A 5,835-nucleotide genomic window follows, 5' to 3' on the forward strand; every position below is an offset into this window, starting at 1 on the left:
GCTTGAAAGAAAACAAATACAAGAATTGGAAACTTCTCTGCAGTTTTAGTTCCGAAGTAATTACGGCAGGCTTTTGCTTTAATCATCTATTTCAGGACATCACATTAGATTGACAAGAAAAAAAATAGTAAAAATTAGAGAGTTACTGGAATCTTCTGGAGCTGAAAATTTACACAGATGGTCTGCAACATATTTGTATCTAAAGTGCCCAATTGTTGCTGGGTTTCCAACTACTATTATTGTAGCGTAGTAGGAAGGTAGATATTGGGCAGTTAGCACTGAACAACTCTTGTCACTGAGCCTTCCCCTCTTGGCTGCATCCCCACTTGCCCAATGAGCAGTTTTGGTCTCCCAGAGGAGAAACAAAGGTTGCTTTGGAGAAGCTGGGAAGCCTAAGAACACCATGTAGATTCAGAACTAGATAGGAGGTATTGTGCAGAGGCCATGCCCATTACTCATCCACTGGCAACGGGTGCTCTTCCTTTTGTCTGGGAAGACGGTAAACTTTCAATGCCATCTGAAAACAGAAGGCCTTTCACAGTAGGCAAGAACTCTGCCATCTCAATCATGTGAAAATATTGTAAACACTTTCCCAGCCCCCATTCAGCTGTCCAAAAACCAGAGCTAGAAAACCCCAAACAAAACAGGAAGGAAAGAAAAGGATGTGTTGTGCACTTCATTTTAATTTATATTTTTTACTCTGAATAGGAATTTTGTTTGGAATTTTCATTTTTTCCCCCCTCAGTGTTAGGTAACTAGTTAACAGAGTTAACTAGTTATTGTATAGAAAAGGCAGCCAAATGTCTATTCTATGTTTTAGTCAGAGGGAAGAAAACACTCCCTTGCCCAGCAGCTTTGCTGCAGCAAAGCTTCTCTCGTATTTCCTTACAGCCTCTCAAAGAATAGATTTTTAAATGTTCTACAGGTTTGGGTTCTTTCATTTCTCAGGTTGACCCACCCCTGTGAACTTCTTCCAGAAGGGTCTTCTCTCTCCAAACAACACAAGTGTTTTGTTACGTACACAATAATGTGTACAGAGTGGCAAGGAGTTCATGAAGATGTTCAGAGAATACCTGCATGGGTGTACATATTATGTTTACATGTCCACCTAGCATACAACACATGAAAAAGCATACATGGCATTTGCACAAAATTCTTACACTACTCATATTGCCTGTACAGATTGTGCTGATGCAATGTACTTTGGACAACTACAAACAGGTGTGGCCGAGTGGTGAAGGCGATGGACTAGAAATCCATTGGGGTTTCCCCGTGCAGGTTCGAATCCTGCCAACTACGGAGGGGCAGCTCCCTCTATCAATGGCATCCTGGCCTGCATCAGGAACAGTGTGGCCAGCAGGAGCAGGGAGGTCATTCTGACCCTGTACACTGCACTGGTTAGGCCGCACCTTGAGTCCTGTGTCCAGTTCTGGGCCCCTCAGTTTAGGAAGGAGGTTGACTTGCTGGAACGAATCCAGAGAAGGGCAACAAAGTTGGTGAGGGGTTTGGAACATAAGCCCTACGAGGAGAGGCTGAGGGAGCTGGGGTTGCTTAGCCTGGAGAAGAGGAGACTCAGGGGTGACCTTACTGCTCTCTACAACTACCTGAAGGGAGGTTGTAGACAGACGGATGTTGGTCTCTTCTCCCAGGCGGCCAGTACCAGAACAAGAGGACACAGTCTCAGGCTGCGCCAGGGGAGGTTCAGGCTGGATGTTAGGAAAAAGTTCTATACAGAAAGAGTGATTGCCCATTGGAATGGGCTGCCTGGGGAGGTGGTGGAGTCGCCATCACTGGAGGTTTTCAGGAGAAGACTTGATGGGGTGCTTGGTGCCGTGGGTTAGTTGTTTGGGTGGTGTTGGATTGGTTGATGGGTTGGACGCGGTGATCTTGAAGGTCTCTTCCAACCTGGTTTATTCTATGTATTCTATGTATTCTATGTAAAAACAGTTGTCTCTACTGGTGATTTCAGTGCATCATAGGGTTACATGAAAGTAATGGCATTCCCTCCTGTAAAGAAGATGTGTTCATTCTCCTGAAGAGACCACACAAACCACACAAAATTGCATAGTAAATTTGAACCACAGTACACATTAGTGCTCTGATTCTTCAGCGTTTGAAGTATGAGGTTTGTTTTTAGTTTGGCCAACATCAACCCTGCTGAAGGGCAAAGAAAAATAAATGTATAGAAATATATAGAAATCCTTGTGTAGAAATCCTTGCTCTAGAACAAGATTTCTGGTCCAGTTTAGTCCCCAATTCAATTCTGAACAGAGCATAATGAGGTAAGCCTGGAAGTATTCCTTCTCCGTCAGAGCAATACACCCTGCTCATAACTTAGGACAGGGTCAGCTTCATTCATCAGTGACTGCCAGAGGGATGTACCACTGCTATCTTGGAGGGTGTGGTAGTTTAGGCTGAGTGCCTTCTGTTGCTACTACACAAGATACACCTTTGGTGCCCTGGGTGTCCAGCCCAGTGGGTGGACACAGGAAGCTGCGTATTTCATTCCTACAATGTCCTGCTCCCTATAAATCCACCTGCAAGGTCTCACACTTCCTCTTTCTTCCCTTGCAGCTCCCATGGGAGATACTCCCTATCAGGTAATGGAGGGGGAGTTATCTCAAGGCTTCTTGGGCCTGGCTAAGCCTAATGCCAGCATGAGAAGAGGAAAGGGCAATCTCAGATCTGGCCAGCTGAGATTAGCCTGACAGCGGAGGGGGGGAAGAAAGAGCCATGGAGGTTTTGGGTGTACCCTCAGGTAGGGAGAAGGGAAATGCTGGGAGGTTTCTGGGTATGCTTTGGGTTTCTTTTGTCACTGTGCTTGTAGTTCTCTGTAAAACATTCACTGCTTTTCCATTTAAACTTTCCATCACTTCTGCAATCCATTTGTGTGTCTCATCATTTTTCTGTCCCTGCGGGAGGCAAGGGAGGATCTGCCTCAAACTACCACAGAGGGTACTTCTTCCAAGTGTTTATTAAAAGGTGTACATTGATGGAAGTCAGTCCCTGACAGATCAATGAAAGCTGACTGCTACATACAGAGGGGGGAAGCTCTCCTACCTGATTTTCCTACACTCTGCCATAGACTATGACAGTTTGCTGACTGAAAAGGAAATTTTTAATTAAGCAGGGGGATATAAATTTTGCTACCCAAGAGAAAATGTAAAAATGCAAGTCAAGTGATGAATGAACTCATGTAGATTCAAACATGCTCAGTACTCTGTTGCCTATTGGTCATAACTGACTAGACTCTCCCTTGATATCACTTTGTATGGGCAGGAGTCCATTTGCCAAAGCAGATCTAGGAGTTCACCAGGCTGTTGATTTAGGAGTTCACTGTGCTCTTGGATGTTCCTCAGAGCTCTCAAGGTTGATTCTGATATTCTTATTTGGCATCTTAGGACATTCTCCTTTGGCTTCTTTCCTACAGGAGGAAAGTTTATATCTTTTCCTGTGCCATAGATGCACTCCTTTATGCTGGTGAGACCAGCAGCTACTCAATAATTTGACATTCCTGTTCCTAATTTAAGTAGAATTCAAGGACAATAGCACACAAAAATGCAAGAAAAGTTATTATCAAGTAGCGTGAGCTGTGGCACATTAGCAGGGCAGATTTTCCTCACCACCTCTCAGTATAAGCATTATGCATCAGTATGGCCTGTTTAAGAGTTTTAGAAATCCAGCACTTGAATTCCATATCCCAAAAAAAATAAAAAGAGGTGTGCATTAGTACACTTAGATGGTCACTAGTGAGAGCACACAATCATAGGCCAGAAAGTGAGAAAAAGCAATTGCCAGTAACTGAAGCAAGAGCTGCTAAAATGACCAACATTTTAAATTCACAAACGCATTCCATGGGACTGCCTTGCACATGGTGTCTTAATAGTCCTTTCTCCCCTCTACACTTCATAAAAAGAAGCTGCAATAAACTAGAATTTTGTAATACTACAAGTAAAATCCTTCACCAAAATTGAAAGCAAGGTATGGATGTAGAAGCACATCGAAGGTTTATGAGAGTAAAGGGGAAAAAAAGGGGGGGGAGGGGGGGAGGAAAAGAAAAATCCCGATAGGGATAAATATACATAGGGATAAATAAATATCCCCAGTAAGGATAAATAAAAAAAAGTGCAAATCTTTCTTAGTCTTTACAAAACAAAAATTACAAATAGAGAAGTTTGCAGTACAATACCATACTGACAGAGAGACATTATGTTTTGTTCAATCCTCTGAGGCAAGGCAGTCTAGCAAGAATTACTCTTAAGACTCATCTTCTGACTTTCTTTGTAAAATACTTCAAGTCATACATGGGAATGAGATGCCTCTTGGCTTTGATCCTTGGTGTAAGGGTAACTAAGCATTAAGTGGCTTCCTGGCCTTTCAGAGAGTTTTCTTCAAAACTAAACACCGGACTCTCTGAACTCTGTGACTAGCATTTTAAGTGTTTTATGGGATAAAGGCAGTTCTGTTCGGTTTTTATTTTTTGTCATTGTTCCACACCTAAGAATTATTAATTCTGGTCACAGAATTAGTTCCATTTTCTTTTTCCCCCACTACTTCTCCCATCCTCACCATTCCCAATTCCAGAATGGTGTAGGCACAGGATTTTTTTTAGCTAAATGCTGGAGTGGCTATTAAGGATTGTTCCGCTTTGTTTTTAAATACAATACTCCACATTCCAGACATTTCTAACAGACACAGTGGTTTGGAACTGAAGAGCACTGCAAGTGATTAAATTTGGGTCTGGCTCTGAACAATTGCAAAATACTTAAAAGAACTTTTAGATTTTTCCTCTCTACGATGACCCAAACCTGAGGGCTAAGCTATGGAGATATTTGTTAACTATTTGGGGCTAGAAGCAACAACCCTGGAGTAAGTTTTGTCCTATGGCAATAAATGTGGGGTTTGTGCTCCGTGCCCAAATAAGACCTATGAACCGCAGATTTACATTTATAGAAGACACCAATGATACCAACCAGTGACAGACAAAATTATACTGGCTTGGAAGCATACTGATTTTACATTCCTCCTAAACTGATCAGTTGTGAAATGGTTAATAGCAGTGGTCATTAAATTATCCTTGCTTCTGATATCAAGTTAAAAATTAATTCAAAGTATATGCAGTGGGTGGCAAGGACTGCTCATCATGCCTCATCCCTCAGCTGTCAATGGAACATGAATTCTGAAAAGAAGGTGAGAAAACAAGGATGAAGATATCCCATATCAGTGTGAGAGATGCATATTTACATGCTCACGGTCTGGGAAGGCAGAATTCCTACAGAGAGGTTGCTACAAAGGTTCCGTGCTCAGAATATTCACTCTAGCTTGGAAATGTACACAAACAGCACAGACAGAAAAATATAAAGCAGCCCTGGGGCTTTGCATCTTCCTTTAAATAAAATCTTGCTGAAAATCTGGAGAGTGTCCTGAGAGTGCTATGACTTAATCAAACATCACTGAAATATCATTTTTCCAAAGGAAAAACAAACGACATTATGACATATGAGTTACTAAAAACCCCTTATTTGCCTCTTGTCTTACAGAAGTTGAGAAAGAATACTCTCAGGTCTTACAGCATTAGATAGGACAGTGAGGAGAAAAAAAAGAGCTATCCAGACCTTGAATAGGGTTGTACCTGATTTACCCCACAGCAAACTCCTGGCCAAGCTGTGAGCCTGTGGCTTGGACAGCAGCAGTCTGAGCTGGGTTAGGAACTGGCTGGAGGGCCGAGCCCAGAGAGTGGTGGTGAATGGTGCCACATTCAGCTGGCAGCCAGGCACTAGTGGTGTCCTCCAGGGATCAGTGCTGGGCCCCATCCTGTTCAATATCTTCAGTGAT

At 42.7% G+C, this 5,835-nt stretch overlaps 1 non-coding gene across 1 annotated transcript; it reads left to right on the forward strand.

Annotated features, from left to right (window-relative positions):
* Positions 1–1,217: 1,217 nt before the first annotated feature.
* Positions 1,218–1,299, forward strand: TRNAS-AGA (transfer RNA serine (anticodon AGA)). Its single transcript has one exon. It is a non-coding gene; the product is annotated as a tRNA-Ser (tRNA).
* Positions 1,300–5,835: the final 4,536 nt, after the last annotated feature.

Source organism: Dryobates pubescens, chromosome 16 (assembly GCF_014839835.1).
Source record: "Dryobates pubescens isolate bDryPub1 chromosome 16, bDryPub1.pri, whole genome shotgun sequence".
Classification (NCBI taxonomy): Eukaryota; Metazoa; Chordata; class Aves; order Piciformes; family Picidae; genus Dryobates; species Dryobates pubescens.